This window comes from Acromyrmex echinatior, chromosome 9, assembly GCF_024713525.1.
Source record: "Acromyrmex echinatior isolate Ae372 chromosome 9, ASM2471352v2, whole genome shotgun sequence".
In the NCBI taxonomy this organism is placed as follows: Eukaryota; Metazoa; Arthropoda; class Insecta; order Hymenoptera; family Formicidae; genus Acromyrmex; species Acromyrmex echinatior.
In genome coordinates, this window is record NC_141860.1 from 3,852,842 (window position 1) to 3,874,505 (window position 21,664).

At 32.9% G+C, this 21,664-nt stretch overlaps 1 protein-coding gene across 4 annotated transcripts in view; it reads left to right on the forward strand.

Moving 5' to 3' along the window:
• Positions 1-21,664, forward strand: part of PsGEF (Protostome-specific GEF) — an 85,224-nt gene that overhangs the window by 37,283 nt on the left and 26,277 nt on the right. The window contains exon 1 of one of the 4 annotated variants that reach the window (XM_087409283.1): positions 12,280-15,587. The exons of 2 other annotated variants lie outside the window; for them this stretch is intronic. The gene's annotated coding sequence lies outside the window, so the exon portion shown is untranslated. Of the gene's footprint in view, positions 1-12,279; positions 15,588-21,664 lie in introns of those variants that run through there. One more of the 4 variants, XM_011060723.2, reaches the window with a different exon arrangement.

The following is a 21,664-nucleotide window of genomic DNA, read 5'->3' on the forward strand; positions in this document are numbered from 1 at the left end:
CTAAAAATAAAAGATTTATATTAGAAAAATCTTGAATATCGTTAAAGAGACAACCACTTTTTGGCCAAAAAAAGTCTAGATGTGTGCGTAACATTTTTTTTTATTAAAAAGTGTATATTTTATAATTACATTTTAATTTATATATTATCATTTTATGTGCATACATTAAATTTATTCAAAGTACAAGTTTTGTACTCGATGAAGAAAAAATATAAAACTTTTAAATATTTATTGACATTATTATCAATTTTAGAATTTATAATTTCCATAAAAATCATTTCTGTGTAAATTCAGAAAATAATAAAAGTATTTTTTTTTATCTTACAATAAAGTATATCGAAGAAAAATTTAAAGTAATCATCATAATAAATGATCAGCATTAATGTCTTGTTATAAATATTAAAAAAAGATTTACTCTTACTCTTTATCATGATAATATCAATATCGACGTGATAAAATCGATAATACATACATCGCGATCAACAAGGAATCATATAGTTTTTTAAAGCATCAGTAGATAGTATCGACAGCAAAGTATTGTATCGGAGCGTTGATAGTATGGGGGTTAGTGAGGGGACTGTGGAAAAGTTACAACACGTGGCGCAATTTCGTGGTTGGCGTACATTCGAGTAAGTACACGCGGGGGTACGTAGTACTTCCCTTTCGATTTAACAGAGCGTGAACTCCGTTATACCCGTCGACCACCACCAACCTCCCTTGATCATAGGGGGCGGCGACGGTGGCCCACACGGTCAGCGGTTAAAAGTAAATTACGCATTCATAGTATTCCGCGTAGTGTTGTGCAGTCCATGTAATATATGTCAAGGGTTGTGACCACCTCGGCACAAAGGGAGGGGGCGTGCATACACGTGCATAATGTGAGCGGCGTAAACGCAGCGGCACATTCGGCGGCGGAACTTTTTGACCCCTTCGAATCGCTCGAGAGGAGGGCACTCGCTACGGTAATGCCGAGAAGCTAATTACGGGCCACCTTATTGTCCACGTTTATCCCGCCGACGTCATTTTTAACGTGCACCGATATATTAACGGAATATTAACGGTGTGAAACGCGACATACGCGCGATCGACATGCGGCATTTTTCGGCGAATTCGAGGTAAAAGTTGTAGTCAGCAATACAATAATGTGCCAGGAAAATTAACCCTTTCCATTAATTTTTTTCATTAATATAGATCGCAAACCACTTATTTCCTTAGTATACGTTTTAAAATATAGAATTAACATTTAAGTACCCATTTATATAGAAAATTATATATATTCTTTGGAAGAAAAATTCACCATCATTTGCAGAAAAAAATTCATGTTATTTACAGGAATATAACAAAAAGTATCTGTTAAAATATTGTATATTTATTGCAAAAAATTGACAATTCGTCATAATCTCTTTCGACATATTCTCCCTAAAAAATTTAATTTTGAATTGATCAAAAGATAAAATATAACTCGTATACATCATGTATAAATGAGTAATATTGATTACTCGTGATAAAAAAAATTGACAGGATTGTTCCGAACGCGCTGTTATAAAATAAAAACACCAATATAATTCAATATTAAAACTGACAGTTACTGGAAGCTTTTATTAAGTCTTGCCATATGGGATTCAAAAAAATGTTGCTCGTTCATTGCCCTTAATATGTCGATCAATCGTTGCGATTCACTTTAGAGAACCGAGGGATACACCCTGATTCGCAATCGACGCTCCATAATGGAGCCGCTCATTGTCATTCAATATAATAAATAACTATCCGATGACTAATGAATTTCTTTTTTGAACCACTAAAAAAAATTTTTTGACTGTATATTGATAATATAGATCGACCTTTACGTGAAAACACTTTTTCCCATAACGAAAGCCCTCAGTTATGCAGCAATTTTTATTTATTTTTTTATCATACATCAAAATGTACGACATGTATGTCACACAATATGTCGAGAAAAAAAATATTATCTCTGTGTTAAAATGTTCAAGAGTATCAATAATCTTTCCATGCAGATATAATGACTTGTGAAAAATATAAATACTGTAAATGTGTAATAGATTATTAAATTTGGTAAATTATATGATTATATATATATATATATATATATATTAGGTGTTGGAATTAATTCGTAGCGTTTTTTAATGAAAGAATGTTATTTATTTCACATGAGCATTAAAAAATACATTAATGAAAGTACTTCCCATCACTTGTAAAACGCTACGAATTAATTCCAACACCTAATATATATATAAAACTCTTTTTATTTCATTAAAATTGGCTTGTTATTAAAAATAATTGATTAAAAGTTTACACTTTTTTAAATATTTCAAAAGAACGAGCAATAGGATTAAGAAGAAGAAATATTATCAAATATAGAAAAATATTTCATAAGGAATAAAACTACAAATCAATTATAAAATTATTTTGTACATAGAAAAAAATGATAACAGCATTAACCTAACGAATAACAGTAGTATAATTGAAAATCCTGTTCATTCAATGACAATATTAACGATATAAATATGCCACGCCCTTATTTTAATAAAATATCATTCATTAATAGTCATTGAATTAACAAAATTTTTTAATTAGACTCTTACTTAATGCTAAAATTTTTTCTCCATACACTACAAAATCTTTGTAAAGGTGATTACTGGCGCGTTAACTTTTAATGAGACCATGGCGCATCCAAGCGTTTTACAGGATCACAATGATCACATAGAAACTTGAAGTGAATCTTTTTTTTATAACAGCACTTTTGTTTCAACTATCGTACAGCTATGGTTAGCTATATATATAACTTCCAACTATCGTTCCAATTACGAGTTGGTCTTGCTTCCCTCACGACAACAGTACCAAGCCCAGATGCTTTTACTCATTCGAGCGAAAGAGGCGAGGAGGGTAAAAAAAAGGGCACCGAAAAGGAAGGTAGGTAGGAAGAAAGGATAAACGTAGGCAGGATCATGCGGATTCGCACAGCGGTATAATAATGTGGCCAGGATAATGCGATACACTGACGATGAATACTCACCGATGTATCGTATTATGATACACGATGTATACAGGATGACAATGCGGGACTTGATTCGAGAATGCATGCTCGTTATCGGGCCCAATACGACGGACCTCCTGTGGCGATACTGGACCATTCTGGGACCTGCTCCCTTTCACACACTTCCTCCCATCCTGTCGTCCTTCCGTTGAGGACCATCATCCTTGATTGCCGTCGCGATGGAACGATGATAGGAAACGGTGAGGAGGCGGTTTTATTTATCAGTGTCTCCTTAAATTTTCTCTCCTTTCTTAAAATGAGAAAATTCTATCACTTTAGAATTTTCATTTGTGTCATCATCGATCTTTTATACGAACTGTTTTGCACTCGATAGTTTCTTTTGCGTTCTTTGTAATGTATGTAGGTACTTATTTGCAAATGTAAAAATTGCCATTTAGTTAGAACTTCTTCAGTCTATAATTTGAACTATCAAGAAATATTCGACATTTTTGAGAGAATCACATTTAAAAATTCCCAAATTTTTAATTTGTCAAATTTTCTATTATCTTCAGAGTATACTAAAATAAATGAACGGTTTTATTTACTGTAGATAATTAATATCTTTCACTTTTGTTAAGAAATTATTTAGTACGTAAAAATTTCCAAATTCCTTTACATTTGTGAAGTAATTTATCAAAGCTAATCCTTAGCTTTCAATCGATCAAAAAAGTAATTTAAGAGTAAAATTAATCCGTGATAAATGCGATCGAATTTCGTGAATAATATTCACAATATTCTTGAAAGTAAGATACCTCCGAAAATAAATTTCTTTCTAGAAGTGATAGTATTTTCTCGCATTCCACGTACAATTCTCATTCCTAAATGGCAAACAGCATAAATATTGTAAGTCAAGGAAATAAATGTCACATGGAATTAAACCTAAATAGTGGCATGTGATAAAGCTACATAAGACTGCAGATAAGAGCGAAGCTAAAATTTCCCAAAATAGAATTCGTGTGAAACTTGCAAATAATTAGATATTAAATAGAATTACAATAATAAATTTTTAATTTTAATTATTTAAGATCAAAGATTAATATATTGCTGTAAAATAAAAAGAAAATTTCTAAACGCGATTTAAAAATTAATATTATTTAATATATTTTATATAATATTTTATATAATATTATTAATATCAAATTATTATAAAAATTATTATTAAAAATTATATTAAAAATTTATTAAATAATATATACAGTATTTAAGCAAATGTTTTAAAATTATTTATAAAATTGTAATAAGTACACATAATATAAAATATAATTTTTTCGTGACACTTTAATTAATTAATTGAAACTATCTTTGCACGATTATATTAAAGTTCTTTATTTCTTGATGATGAATTATATACTATTATATAATTATACTACCTTTCATCAATACGAATAAAATAAGTGAAATTTTACTGAAAGTATTTTAATATCTAATAAAAATATTCCGCAAGTCCGTGTGAATATTTAAGGATTAAACGATGAATCCCGGCTGCTTTTATTAATAGCATAATCAAACGCTTTCTCTCTCTCTAGTCGTGCGGTCCCGTCAACTCGCACGCTCCGTCGCTCTCGTCCGACTCGTACTTTATTTTCGTAACGGAAGCTGGATCCTCATACGCGTAGCGTACAACCGTGCTCCCATGAGAGTCAGTCCCGCTATCCGTCTCCTTCAATATTCATGCCGCCGTGGAAGAGAACCGCGTTACGGAAAAAGCCAGAGAAAGAAAGAAAGAAAGAGAGATCGCAAAAGCAGATGGAGCAGACGTGCACGAAACCCAAATGCGCGACGTATTCTTAATCATAAAAAACAAAATTGAAAAAGAATTGATGTGAATATATTTAATCCATTTAAATACTTTTTTTTGCAATCAACGGATTTTTCTACAATTAAATCAAACATATGTAGCGCTAAATGGATTTATATAATAAAAATTTTATGTATAGTCGAATAAGACATCGATATTTTGGGAGGTAAAATATCTATGTTGTTACTATAAATTTTATAATACAGTGTAAGTGAATACCTTTATCTTTTAATTAATTTAAAGTAGATTAAAAGTAAACTTCGTATTAAGAGATTATCATCCAAAACTTAAAATGTTTAAGAAGGGAAGTATTTTTAATTAATTTAATATTTAATATAAAGTTTCTATGAGCCACAAGTGTATGTTACAATTTTACAATAATAGATTATTAAATAAGTATTAATAATAATATTATTCATATTAACACGTTTAAATCAAATTAACATGCATTTATTATTATACAATAGATTATCGCACGGATGGATCTCATTTTTATTCTCCAAGTGAACAAACTGATTTCTCACACATGTTTCCTTGTTACGCATCCTATCGCTAATATCACAAAAGGTTTGCTATCTACAACTTGAAGAGGGAGGTTTCATTGGTGAAGCTACGAACGAAGAACACTAATGTTCATTCGTGCTTAGTCACGTGTGGTGTGAAAATATATTTGTACATCAGAGAACGATCGGATCTCTACGAGTCGTTTTAGAAAATTAGTCCTTCGAATCGAATCCCTCAGAGAAGGGAGATGACCCCTTTGTGCCCTCAAGCTTGGCCCATGGGCCCTTCGGACTTCCGAGGAACGTGAAAAGCTCGTGCGAAGGGGTCGATGGTATCTCTAAGGCCAGGACAGTATTTGAAAACAAGCCCCATGCGAATGATGCTCTTGCCTCTTCTGATTCTTTCTCGTTTTCTCTTTCTCTCTCTTGCGGCAGCGCATAAAACCGTTTCGGGCCCTGTTTAGACGACGGCGGAACCCTTTTCCGAAATTAGGCTTTGCGGACAACGGAGGGGAGACACGTCTTCTCTTCCCTGGTCCCCCACTCGAGTGTCTAGACGACGAAGAATGGAAATGAGAAGCGAGTTTCTCGACGTTGCGAGACGCTGTTGCGACTAATGACAATGTAACATTATATTTGCTGTTAGAAATTTATGAGAACGTGTAACGAAATGTGATATTTTTACAAATTGCGTTTTTTGTATACGCAATATCGATATGCATAATACAATAAATAATATAATATTTACTTTGCGACAATAATAATAGATTGTATAGTTGTTATATTTAACATACATTATATGTGTATTACTATCTTATCGTTTTTTTACATATTTCCTTATATATTTGTATTAATTTAATACAAGTCGAAGAAGTTTGCACAAACTATGGAAGATTTGCAAAAAAAACTGAATGTGCTTCAGTCATCGGTTTCAATCAAATATTTTAACATTACAATGAAGCATCACTCCATTAAAAAAGATGACGAAAATATCTTCGATCATTATTCACCCATTTTATTATGATCGGAAAGAGTATGCATGATTGATGCACAAATCTTGACATGCAATAAAACCTGTTGACGAATAAATCTGTATTTCTTATTAAGGGATCAATTTGGCTCCGGCAGAAGGGTTACCGACGAGACTTTTTTTAGGAGACTCTTTAGGAGCCCAAATTAAAGTTCACAATCACAGCCGTCGGATGATCCTATGTTACAGCATGCAATGGAAATCTCTTGAGGGAATAAAGAAAAGGGAAGATTACGATGTTAAATATTTTTAAAAAGTAAGTCGTTCTACATACATGATACGTTCCAGCAATTTATAGGTGCATATGTAGTCACGCTAAGCATGATGGAGATTTGATAAGAAAGTTCACGCACGCTTGTGTCTATCTTAATTTACTAATCGCAACATTCGTGATTAGCTTAAGTTCCCTAATTTGTCAGTCATATTTCATTACCGTTATATTAATGAAATTAACGGTTGAGAGGAATTTTTTTTAAAGCAAGATTATTGTAAATAAGTAAATTAATAAATGGAAGAATGAGAAATATATGATAGTTATATATAAATAATGAATAAGCCTATAATTTAATCATGTACACTCTTAATCAAATATGAATAATAATTTAAATAATAAATAAATACGTGACTCTCTGTAAAATGTAATTTTAATTTTCAAAGGTATCAAGTTTCTTCTTTGTCGATATAATTTTTATATTAAATAATTATTTAATATAATATATAACTAATATATACATATACATAAATAATTAACTTTTTCCGTTCATTTACAATTTACTTTTTCCATTAAATAACTTCAATTAATCTAATCTATTATAATTTAACTTGACGTTAATTGAATATCAAGAAGGCAAAAAACTTATTTCCCGATTTTTTTTGAACCTCCAATGTACTCTTGATAATTAAAGCCAAGATTAAATCTTTATTCGAGTAGTAGACCGCCGTGATTTTTAATTCGTTGTCCCAATTCGCTGAATTTCAGACGATAGTTCGTTTAGATTGCGGCCGGTCGGTATTGACCCGCGGCACCCTTGGCCAATTAATGTGGTTAATACGGTGGCAGCGGGGTATGAATCAGGACCAACACCTGCCAAGGATTTACGGAAACACGCTTTCTCCCTCTCTACTATTATATTATTTCCGAAATAAAAGGAGTCGCGTACGAGCATGAATATGCAATTTCGGTCGACGGGTGGTCGCGTGTATCAGTCAGTTTGTATATTCCAGCCCTCTCCCCCATTCCTTCCCCGTGTATCCGATAAAAAAGTTCGTCTACTAATACGCATTATAATGCAATTTTCGTGAAAATTTAGATAGAATATTCTATTACAAAATTGTATGGTACAAGTATATGTTAATTTAATGATTTAGATTACATCATATTATTATTTCAATTACTAATAAAATCAAATCTATGATTATTTTAATTATATTTGATAAATATATCGTTTTATAGAAGTATTTGTGTTAAATAATATATTATTGTTTATGTGTATTACATATATGTATAATAATTAATAACACAATGTCACTAAATATGATATAACATATGCGATATCAAGAATTGAAAGAGGGGTTCGATAGAAATGCGATACGTACGTATCCTTTGCGACTGTTATAGGTCTTACATCACGTTTTTGTACACATGCCTTTCTTTCACATTGATGTAAGAGAAGCCGAAGGGAGAAAAATCACACGGTCTATCTCTGCGCATTTTGGATAAAAAAAAGGAGCGAATTTAACGACTTAGAAGTAAAGCGATTATAAATGATTAAAGCCGCAACTGGATGAAGCATCTCGCACGTTATATTGGGGTGTGAATAAATGCTGTCGTGCCCCACGATTATCGATGTCTCGTTGTCGAAATGACATGTTCATCATCCACTACCGGCAATCATTTTTATATTTTTCGACTACCTGACTTGTTTCCATCTATTTTTTATAGGGAACTTTTCTTTGTTAAGATTTTTATTGATGTTACATACACTGAAAAAAAAGATAGGTTGCTGCAATCATTTAGATAGTAAAATATGGCATAGCATTTTTAATCTGTCAGTTTTTTATTATAACAGCAAATTTTTTAATTTCGTTAGCCTATCGAAATCATATACTGACATTGCGGATAGACTAAGACAACTAAAAATTTGCTGCTACAACCAAAAACTGGTTGCTGCAGTCGATTAAAAATGCTATGCTATATTTTACTTATCTAAATTGCTGCAGCAACCAATCTTTTCTTTGAATGTAATTAACAAATGAATTAGGTTTTGACATGTTTTGATAGATAGGCATTTTTTTATTCAATTCGTTTATCAAATTCGAATTTTTTAAAAGTAAAATAAGAAATAAAAATCTGTTAAAAATAGACAGAATTAAGAGTTAATAAGAGTTCAGTTAAAATATATTGATCGAGAGAGAGAGAGAGAACAAGAATATATGTTAATATTGTTAAAATCCACGCATGCATTTTCTCTACAGCTGTAATGTCTACTCGAGCGCGCTATCGGTTAAATTGATTTTCATACAATTAACATTTTTAAATCCTGCAGCAAAATACACTATCACCTGCCGTCGTGGAAGGACTTCATCGTACACCTGCCTCAATCGCAAAATATTGTTCAGAAGGCGGGTCTTATTTACTCTAAGCGAATCGATGTCAATCGCTCGCAATGAAAATGTAAGTGCAGCTGTCCTTACTGTGTTGTTTCGGACAATGCCGAATGAATATTACGCGTGATCGCAACATTTGCATTTAATGAATGATAATTTGTGACAATATGCAGATACTATATTAAAAGGATAGTTTTTAAAAAAAAAACCTTATTAAACATTTTTATTTGAGTTATTATAAATATTTAAGTTATATATTTGAATAATACGCATGTATTTTATAAATATTATCTGTTAGAAGTAGAATTATAATCTATGATTTTCATCGAATAAAATTTGAAATACAGTTCAATTACCATTCTGATGACGATTTAAATAAAATTATTGACAACATGTTATTTGATTTTGAATGCTTATAACATGAACGTGGGAAATCGATCAAGAGTTTAAAATTGGGAACTCAACCCATTGACAGGATAACAAAGAGTAAAAGAGAAAGACGACGAGAAAAGAACTCTTCGTGCAGATGCCATAAACTCTTTTCTATTCTTAACATTTTTTTCCCTCGAATTATTTCCAGTCGTGTGATTTTCGAACAATTGTCGCTATAATTTCCAAATCCGGCAAAAGAAACGAAGAAAACAGAGATTTTCCATTTTGTATCTTGCCGGAAAAAAATATTTTCGCACAAACAAGATCCACCTACTGAATGCAACGTGTTATTCTTTTGCAAGCAAATCTGTACCTTTTTGTTACTAAATGGAAATCAATTAGGTTTTATTAGATAATCGATTTAATAACAAATAGGACAATATCTTTATAGACTGTTGGATTAGAAAAGAAAGTGACAAAATACAATAAATTTTTTTATACAGACAAATTTCAAGATTGAATAATTACAACAACAATTTTAAACTGTATTTTACATTCAGAAACTGTGATAACGTTATATTCAGTTTTATCGTTTCAGAATAGAAATACGCGATATCAGAATGAAAACTTCGATAAACTTTGTCTTGCTAAAGAATATTCTTTCATTTAATTCTTTTTGATCTTATTAATTTTATTAATTTTATTATATTAATACTATAAATTGTAATATTGTTAATTTCAGGAATGTTTAGTTAAAGGACAAAATTATTAAAAATTACGTGTTATAACAAATGTAATAAAATAATATATATAAAATAAAGATTATTTTTACCTAATAAATATAAAGTGTGGATTATAAAAGTTAATTTTAGAAAGATAATTTTTAAATAGTTTAAAGTTTAAATAAAATAAAGAATATTTTCACTCTCTAGCTAAAATAACTAAGACATTCAAACGCTTTTCTGCGGAAGACTTTTGTCATCATCTCGTCATGTTTTAGCCTCTAGTCGAAGACGAGTGTAACAGTCGATCGCGTGTTAGATGAACGGGTTCTTTGTGTTCATAAACGTTGATGTGGCAAACCGTTTCTAATTACGCGCCTCAACAACATGCGGGGCCTTGTGGTCGCATCGTAATGCAGCAACAGCTTGTTCCTGAATAACAGGATCATATTAATTATCATGATCCCTCATTGATCTACGTCTCGCATGATCGACACACAGTGGAGTACATACACAGTAAATATGTGGCGCATTTATGCCTGTTAAATTCTAAATTCACCAAAATGTCATAATCATTGATACTCAATATATAAACAATCAATAATATGTAACACTAATAAATTTCAAAATGAAAAATTTTTTTAAGATATATATTTAATTTACAACTTAATCGCAAAGAAATAAAACAGATGTAAGGTACCTCGAACATGCAAGTAGGTGTGACAGGCGTCTTAAAATGCAGCTGTCCCGCATGTATAGATCTATAAATGATCCGATGCGGTTTTGGAACGGTTCCGTGCTATTTTTCACGTCACCGTCGTGAAACTTTTGCGAAGTTTCGTATGTTTCGATGTCGAATCGATTGGCCGGGTTGGTGAAAGAATAATATTTGCTCACCCTGCTTGGATAAACAGATCGGATGTCTGAGGAACGCTCTGATGCAATTTCGATGCATGCAGCTTGCTAACACACGAGGACAAGTCCCGTCGAAGCTCGGTATCAATATAGAAAATCTTTTTTTTATTTATTATAGATAAGAGAATATCTCAATCGCAGCTGCTCAATTGCGACGACAAATGACAAAGGCAAATATTTTGATATCATGTAGAACGTAGATCTTAAATTTTTGATTAAATATTTTCTTGATGTAGTCACGTAACTTAAAACTATATTTTATCAAAAAAAAATAATGCAACGATAAACTTTTAAATTTTTTTATAAAACAACAAATTGATAGCAACACGGATATTTAAAAAACATGTTATTTTATTTGATAGATAAAATCTATGATTCTTTCAGTAAATTATTTTTTATTCGTATTAATTGCCTTCTGGCGGAAGCCCCGATGTGTTATGGAAAAAGGTGGAAAAAGGTGGATAGAAGAATTTACCGGCATGTTATCAATTTTCAGCTGGCATAAACTATCAGCTGTTACATCGGACTTCAATGGTTCATAATGGATCTGTCAAGAATCTTAGACTAAAAGACCCAGACCGCCAGGTCAGGGACAGGACGAATCTGTCCGAGTAATTGGAGCTTCTGAATGGAAGACGAAGAAAGGAAGTGGCGGGTGTCCTTGGCACGTGCCAAGCGCGGGAGTTCACAAAGGACACTCCTTAGGTCGTCTCCTTAGGATCGGTCTTACTGTAATTCTCGCATCTTTTCGGAGCAACGGCCGTGATATTGGCGGTCACTTGACTTTGAGGTTTTCGTTTATTTGTGGTCAACCAAGTCAAAATCTTTTGATACAAAATGAGTGATTTGTGGTTTTAATGGGACTCTATTCTGTTGATATATTTTAATTCTAAAAATATCAATAATAATGATTTTATCCGCCAATCGATATCAGGCGGATATAATTTTTAAAAGTACCTATTACCGCAATATTTTTTCTCAAAAATAAAGTTATCATAAACGATCACAAAAGCTTCTAAGTAAAAAATTTTATTTATATACAATTCATGATTATTAGTTTAATATTTATTCATCTCGCATTTGATTACAAAAAGGATATGAATATACGATCAGATGATCGAGACACCCACCAACATCTTTGACATCATTGGAAGATCATTGGATTTCTGATATTCGCCTGGGATTAGAGTGGTCGACGTGGTCAAGCAAGGTTTATAGTAGGGGAATACAGTACAAAAAGAACAGAGAAGGACCTTTAATCAGCAGGAGGAACAGGGACAGCAAGCTGGTCTCTCCTGTTCTGTGGGTTCACCTACGGACCCCTTCTACATAAGGCCCCGGTTCTCACCCCACTTCGTCAGTGTAGAGGCGGCCGTTGAAGTGCCACGTTACGGGCACCTTAGTGCCTCACGACACTTCGAACGTGTTCTTAACAGTGTAGACAATTGAAAATCGTGTTATGTGGGACATCGTGATCTCGGAAAAGTGATTCGTTTTTAGTTGCTGTGTCTGATGTTTAGCTGAACTTTCTGGTGCCAAGGACGCAGTGAGTAGCCTATCTCGTTTATATTCTTTTTTCTCGTTGTGCAGAGGAGAGATCGTGGGTGCAGACCGGTTTCGTGAAGCTCAACGCAGAGGTCGAAGTGTGATACTCGAGATTAGTAAAAGAAAGAGGAATGCATCCTCGATGGAATGTGAAGAGAATATGTTTAAAAATTTCGCGCTTCTTTTGCCTGGCAAAATATTTTTTATACACTTAATTGTTCTTGTCTTTAATTAATAATAACTTATAGCTTAGGATTGACAGTCATTTCATTATATTTTTCTTAAAATTTTAAATTATATTATATTTATATTATATTATTGTAACTATTGCGATAAATTTACAGACTCTTTTTTTGCAATTTTTTATTAAATTTGGAATAAAATTTCTTTAAAAATGTCTAAAATTATGAATTAGAAATGTCAGGGAATTAAATAAAAAATTCTATTTATAAATTAATTATATATTTTTATTTTATTCGAGAATTTAGTTCCTGATTTAACTACTAAGGTAGTCAATATAACTTAATAAATATTTAATAAATTTTATTTTTAATTGCAAGTGTATAATCATCGAGATTAGTTGTGTGATAAAAATTTCTATATTCATTACTAAACAATACGATAAATGAATATATTTAATATAAAAGATTTTGAGAGTAAAGTTAACAAAAATGTATCATTTTTTAATCCTAACTATGTACAATAAAACTTTTTAAATTTCGTAGATTGATTCACATTTTTATGTAACATTATCCAATTAAATGTTAATTTTTGTCAAAAAAAGAATAGAAATTTGAAATAAATTGGAAAGATGCATTTTTGAAGATTCATGTAACTGTCATAATGTCTCTAAGAGATATGTTTCAGAAAATCGCACTTCACTTCCACGTTGTCAGAAATCTCATGACTCTTCTTTTCGAGGGAGTAAACGATGCCGTAATTGCTCGACGGTTGTGCCTTGTTCACGTCAGATCTGAAAGTTACCGGTGAAACAATGGCGCCTGCCTGCTTGTACATTGCAGCTATTATGTATGGTTAAGAAGGGTGCGCTCATTCCTTTTTTCTTTTTTTTGCGCACTCTCTCTTTCTTTCACGAGTCTCTCTATCCCTTTTCAGACTGTGCCCTCTTTTATCTGTCATATTAATCCGTCTCGGTGCGCGATTGTTTAACACTTTCCCAGGCGGAGTACCTAGGGATTCCCTCTTATGTAAATCATCCTTTCTTTTCTTTCGAATTTTTACGAATCACTGATCGAACGTATCTATCATCACAGATTCATCTATCGAGAATATTGAGATTCGTACTTTTAGAAGCAAACAGAGGATAAATTATTAATGAGTTGGAAGCAATATCAATTTTTCCATCGACACGACAATCATTAATCGGAATTAGTACAATTTATTTAAAGCGTGACTGATTTATATTTCTGTCTATATATATATCTACATATATGTATATGATTAATATCTGCATAGAAACTCGGATATGCAGCTTTTTTTCCATTACTTGGAAAAGAAAAAGAGAGAATGAAAAGAGAGAAATTTTATACTTATTTATTTGAACAAATACGCACTCTTTAAAACATTTATTTAAAAAATAATCACACAGAGATAGTTCGAATAGATTTTTAACTAAATCGCAATTTCGCAGAATTTTTTAGTAATAGTAATTGGAATACAATTAATTTGAAAAATAATTAGTAAAGTAATTATAATTAATTTATACAGATAAAACTTTTTTCAAGAGAAATATACAACAAACTATTTAAGATTATTTAAACTGTTCAGTTGAAAATATTATACAAAACTTCCGAGCAATTTATTCACGCTTATATTACTCATTTTTTTAGACATTATTTATATTCTATTATAATTTTGTAATATTAATAATGAAATTAATTTGGGAAATCAAATTAACTTTTCGAAATTTTCACGCACAAATTCCATCACTCTTATTCATATCACTCGGTATAAAGTTATGCGAAATTTTGCAGACAGAATAATTTTGTATTATATCCTTACGCATATTATCATATTATATTATTATAATAAGCCCCCTTCAGCAATGAGAGGGTTAATATGGAAATCCGCCGGACATGAGCTTATGGTCGTTCTTATTCACGGTGCAAAATCGTGGGCACCATGCGAAAACGTGGCCAACCTCGCGAACGAAATCTCGCGGTAGCGAGAGGGGTTCCGGGAGGGGTGAGATCAGGAGTCGTTGAGGAGTGTCCGGAAAGTAAGAGCGGGCTTCCTCGCCGGTCGACCGGTCGAACAAAGGACAAGTGCGTCCTCGAGAGCGATGTTAGAACCTCGTCTAATTGTAAGACAGTCCTTTTTGATCCAAGCGACACGCGGGCCTATGGCGGGATTCAAAGGGAGAAAAGGGCAAGCACGCGTGCGCCTCGCACGTACATCTGCCGGCAAGGTAGGGAGATTTTCGCAAGACGACAACGAAGAGGGGCAGAAGAAGATGGTGACGGCTGAAAAGGGGGAGAGAGAGCCAGAGGAGGGAGGGGGGAGGAGGAGGGGCCAGTCTCGTGGGTCCTATACAAACCTTCCTGCGAAGGTAAGGACCCCGCCGTGGGTCCACCTCGAGGAGCCCTTCTCTCGGATTCGACGTTCTGCCATTTAAATGCCCCTCGGACGCCGTTGCCAGGACTCGTTTCCCCGTTATTGTTCCTACCTTATTTTCGAGTCTCGTCCTGAATATCTCTCCGAAGTCTTCTGAAGGATACGGATATGCGTGTGTGAGAGACGTCACACACTCGCGATCCGCGAGTTTCCAGTTTATTCTCAATCGACCTCCGCATTTGTTCTCTTTTCGACCATGGGTCATTCTTCTTGTTTGATGGGTCAGCCAGCCGCCTTCCTCGTGCGCACTCTCGCATCGTCGAGTGGATCGTATCTTGAAAATTAAATTCCACTTTGACTCCACTCGGCCTGTACATTACGGTACATATCCAAGATCGACATCCATAATGGAATACAGTGAGCAGAATACATAATGGACCATGAATTCAAGTCTGAATAATTCAAGGTATATCAAAATGATTTATAATCTCGAAAGAGGATACTTTGCGAGAGTCATATATGCCCCAAATGAGGATTCAAATACAATAAATTAATTGTCCAAATATTATTACATATGTGTTTTAATTATTAGTCAAATAAACAAATTATTAGAGGAAAGGCCTCTATTATGAGATGCCGAGTTCATTTTGGATAAATGCTAGAATAGAGACAGAATTTATAAAAAAATAATAGGTCATTTTGAAGAGAATTTAATAAGCTTTAAAATAACGTTACATATATAATTTAATTCAAATTTTATTTTTTTTTTGAAAATTAAAGAAATGTAAAAAGTGAGCAAATCGCAAAGTCAAAAAATTGTGCTCCTAATATGAGATGCTCCAAGAAATCGATAGTAAAGTATATCAGTATTGCAATAAAAAAAAAAACATTATTTAATGTTTCTAAAATACAAACAAACACAGCCAGCGTGCGTTGAAAAATGAGCATGCGATAGATTATACCCAGAACTCGTTTTCAGGTAGTTGGAATCAAGCAGCAGGCACTCGACGTTCATTCCGGCTGTCTTTTATTATTGTACAATAACGTTTATACTTTAGCAACGATTTTCACTATAACATAGGAGCATTACTTCATATTAGAAATATCCTGAGTATCTCATATTACGATTTCCACACCTCATGGTTTTTTACGATCATCAAATCTAACTTCTGTAATTCAACATATCCCGTATTTTTCTATTAACACGATCTTACTCTATCACTACATGAAGAATTTATTGCTAAATATTTATTTATTAAATAATAAACAAAGTTTAAATGCTCAATGAAACTTAAAGAAAGGCCAAGTTCCAAAAAATCCAAATTCCAAAATCTTGTTTTAAAATGACTATAGGCATGATCTAACAATGAATTTTCTACTAAATAATTTTCAATCTAAGAGCAATAAATTCACGGTGGAACCAATAGATAGCGTTTATTAATTTAGCAGAAACGCCGCTATCTCATAATAGGGGGCTTTCCTCTATACATTAATATATCATAGCAGATTATATTTTTTATTTTTACAAAGGAAGAAGAGCAAGTTTGATAATCGAAAAAGTTTAGAGAAAGATAATTGGTGTTTTATATCGCTCGCTATATTTTTTTCTAAAGAAAATTGAAAGATTAATAAAACATTTAATCAGTTCTGCAGTATTTCAGAATTAGGCACGTTTTCAAAGGAATGATTTTCCTCAGAACGGCCATAGAAATTCGATCTCAAACTTATGTATCCTCGCAGATCGGAAAAGCCTGCTAACACTTGTGGGATTTCACCATCATGGGGAACGTAGATCAGACTCGGATAGGGGAGGCGCGCGACATGGGAACACGCGCGGATCACCGGGGGGACAGGTGTGCTCCAAATAACGCGTGAAGCCCAAGGCTTGCGTCTTCTCTCTCTCTCTCTCTCTCTCTCTCTCTCTCTCTCTCTCTCTCTCTCTCTCTCTCTCCTCTATCGCACGACACGTTTCCTCTCTAGATGCATGTCTCCTTCTCCTCGTTGCCAAACTCCGCTCCCCTAATCTCTCACTGTCGCTGATGCAGCGAGTAGTAGCCTCTAGCTAGTGAATGCGGCTTTGATTGTCGTCGGTTGGGTCCCTAAAAACCACCCTCCCCCTTCACAGGGAGCATTTGGAGAAAATGGCGCTAGCAAAAGGTGCGCCTGGGGTCAATCCAATATAAATCAGAACCGAGTCTTGAGACTTATGTCGAAGAGAGAGAAGGAAGACGGGAGAGAAAGAGAGAGTATGTGTGCGGAATCAAAGTGGGGGGGGGGGGGGGGAGGCTCAGAAAAAAGGGGGCGATGAATAGAGTATTTTCGGAACCGCTCGCGGCATATACATCGAGATGCTCGCGTATGTGTACGACTCGTCCGTGTGTTCGTGATAACGTGAAAGAGAATCAGGTACGAGGTCTTCACCTGCCTCCTCCTTTCCGCTTCTTCTAGCGGGTCCCAAAGATCTTCTCTGGCAGGAATTTGGAGTTTCTCCCGCGTTTGAAATGCGACGGCCGTTATTCTTCTTTCTTATATGTTCAGGATGAACACATTGAATCATTTTTGGGTCTTTTTGAAATACAAGGATTATATAGGGGAGTTCGCTATCAATTTCTTGATAAGTCCTACAGACAACTCTTTTTGAAGCTCGCGAACCTTCGTATTAAAAGTTCTAGGATCGAAAGTAATATGCTTGCACTTTGCTCTTTCATTCTTGATATTTGAAGATTTGAGATTAGTTCACAAAAGTGGCTATTGTTAAATATCAAGCAGATAAGATATACATTATCCATATTTTGTATCACTAAAGATGCATCATATTAATGTTTGCTGTCTATATATAATATATAATAAAAATTGTTATTGGTTTGTTATCATCTTCGGTGTTCGATGTTTAAAAATAATCCTTATCAGATATCGACATGTGAACATATAGATGTGCCTTTTAATATATATTTATATCATTCGTTTTTATTTTCTTTGATTTTATTGGCAAATAATGGGAAACAAGCAAATTAAATTTATAATATTCTCTTTTATATAATAAATTATTTCAAAATCTCTGGTTCTCAGAAAAAGTTATTATTGTATAATGCAAGTGCAATATTATGCATTTTACAATATTTTATTACATTATTTTAATACATTAGTTTGCAGAAAGTATTCATAAGATACAATAATTAGATTGTATCAGCAATTTTATCCCGATAATTGAAATAAATAGATGCAATGAGAAAAATCTGTAGCTTTGGAAACTTCAAATTAACCAAATAAATTGTCGGAAGGGGGAGAGAAGTAATATGTTTCCGAGACACCGAGGTACTTCAAATCTCCGTGTGAGCCGACCGAGACACTATTTGTTAAGCGACATTCGGCGGGCGTGTTTGCATATGTAAGATCGTGCGTGATTGTTTGCGCGGTCCTGAAAAGAAATCGGGTAACACACGAGCCTCTCTCAGCTGTCCTCCCCCTTTCCTGTCAGCTTTCAGGATGTCCTGAATAAAGAGAGAGAGAAACAGAAAGAGAAAGGAGAGGGAGAGTTTTTTTCAGGAGTTAATGTCTTTTTAAGACTTCTTAAATTTAATACCATAATATATAATATTTATTTTAATAGAATATCTATTTTGAGATAAAAATTTTTTATTGGACAAATATCAAAATTGCAAAAAATAGACAAGTGTCAATAAATAATAAATTTATGCTGATAATTTGTATCGTAAAAATATAGACTATAATTATTTTAAATTATCTTCTTTCAATGTTTATTTATAATAGAAATTTATTTAGTATTATTCCATTTAGCATTCTTCAGTCTGTATATAAATAAAATTAGTAAATTATATTTTTATATGCATTAAAATTACGTGGAGGATTTAACAACGAAAAAGTTCTTTTAAATGTAAGATGTAATGTTTGTAGATAAATTTTCTTTTTCAGTTTAAAGCAATTTAGTTTGCAAATTAATCTCCATAAAAAAGCAAATAGATAGTCTCTCAAATCTCTTTTTTCCATTTAATTTCCATAATGGGTTTTGTGCAGCTTATTAATTCAATTACTAAGATATTTAACATAAACAATTCAAAAAGATATTTAACATGAAAATTCAGAAACTATAAAATATAATGTCTAATTAAATTTTTATTAACAGAAATTATTTTTAAATTAATTGAAGAATTTATAGATGAAGTGTCTATATGAATAGATTTTTTAGCACATGCTATGTAGTATATCAAATTTATCGCGATACCGTGATAGACTGGGGAACTATTTCGAACCCCTTTCTTGATGTCGATCCAATCTTGACGACACGCGCTACTTTTCGGAGTATTTCTTGCTTTCTCTATGCCGCACCTCAAGACGAGGGGCGCATCAAGACCGTTAATGGCACCGTCTTTCTTGTTTCGGGCCCGTGAATAATCCGCATTGTAATGGCGGTTTTCGCGCCGTATCCACCATTAGTCTCGTTCCGACAAGTGATTATTAATGCTTCGAAGAAGAAAAGTACGTCTTCTCACATTCTTTTATTTTTATTTATTTGAGATTATAAGCGGCATATCGTGTACAAGATGTCCTAGATGCATCCATCTATCAATTTGTAGATTGGGAAGAGAAATAAATTTTTAAAAGAAAATTTGTAAAGATGTGTGTGCAAACTCAATATTAAATTAGTATCAGATAAATTAAAATTTTACTCCAAAAACATATGATGTCAGGTTTATAATTACTATATATATATATATATATATAATATATATATATTTTATGTAGCATATTTCAAACTTAGCAGATGGAGAATTTGCAAATAAGTTTTCCCAAAGGCTGGGAAGAGTCCCCTAGAAAAACACAAGCGAGATCCGACCCTTAATCAATCTCGTTTACTTCTTTGAATCCGTCTACTTCTTTCTTATTAAAAACAGTTTTTATAGTATACATTATGGACGAGGGTCCTTGTCGACCATGCTTGCAAGCATGTCAAGATTTTAACCGTCGTTCTATTTTATTCATTTTCCGTGGCATACAGGAACGAGGTCGATCCTGCCTTGCGTCTTGCGGGAATAGAAGCCGGGTCAGGACGGGTGTAAGGCCCCGATGTTGTTATTCCGGGCCACTCGTCGTGGGGACTATTCTTGCATTCGCAACGCGACCTCAAACGACGCGACTCACCTCGTGCGAACACCTTATAGGCCTATAAAAGGGGCGCATATGGGGAATTGAGAAGCCGTGATACAATTCAGTGTCTTTAGCGTTTTGTACACTTGTCTCTGTTTCTCGACATTGAAATATATGACATATATCCTAATTGATGAAAAAAAGCTGAGCTTTCCCTTCGATAATCTTAATCACATTTTATTGATGGACTAGCATAATACTTGAATCGTAAGCCAGTTAAGAGATTATTTTGCACATTTTTTTTAAAAGTTTTTTTTATTCATTTATTAAACTATGCTTATAATGACTATTGATACATATAAAAACGAATTGATACTTTTTTAAAAACAATTGTAAAAAATTTATAAAAAGAACATTTCTTCTAAAATATTATTAATATTTTATCTTTTATATTCCTATTATAATTTCGAATGAACGTAACTTAAGACATGCAAAATATGTACGACTTTTTTGTTAACATTATTTCTTTGCTAAGTAAACTGTGATTTTCTCTTGAAGTATTTGAAGCAAATCTTCGAAGTTACTTTTTTTTTGCATTTTACACTTGTTCTTCCTCTGTTACCGAGGTAAAACTATATACAAAAAATAATCATCTTTCATAGCGGGCATATCGAAGATCAGATGAAGCGATAATATTCACAGGTGGACCACATACAGTGGTTCCCCTTTCTATGTTTATGTCGTTTATACAACACACACGCAAGGCCCTTAAGATTTATTGCACTCGTAATTACGACGACGGACCCCTGGGTTTCGCTTAATAGAACTCCATGGGCATTCTAATCGAATCTATCGTAGTCATGGCGAGACTCTCGAAGGGAAAAATTTTGTATGCAGGTGGCGTATGTGTGATCAAATTAGGTACATCCTTATCTGCTACGACTATTATACACACACGCACACACACACACACACATATATATATATATATATATATATATATATATATATATAGCTACAATAACAATAAAAGAATATTTTATGGATTCTATTAGGTGTTGGAATTAATTCGTAGCGTTTTTCAAGTGATGGAAAGTACTTTCATTAATGTATTTTTTAATGCTCATGTGAAATAAATAACATTCTTTCATTAAAAACGCTACGAATTAATTCCAACACCTAATATAAATATTATCATCTTTGATATAAAAAATTCCTGTTTAAATTTTCAATATCTTTTATTATTTTTTTGCTTTACAATATTATAAGATTTTATTTTTAAAAAATATAAATTTATCTGGAATAGAAAGAAATATATATATATATAATACGAGTAATCTCTCTTTCTAGGTAAATAATGTTTTTATAAATAATTCTTAGTATTTATCATAATAATTTATAGTCACAATGATCACGGAAATGCTTTTACTGCTTTTC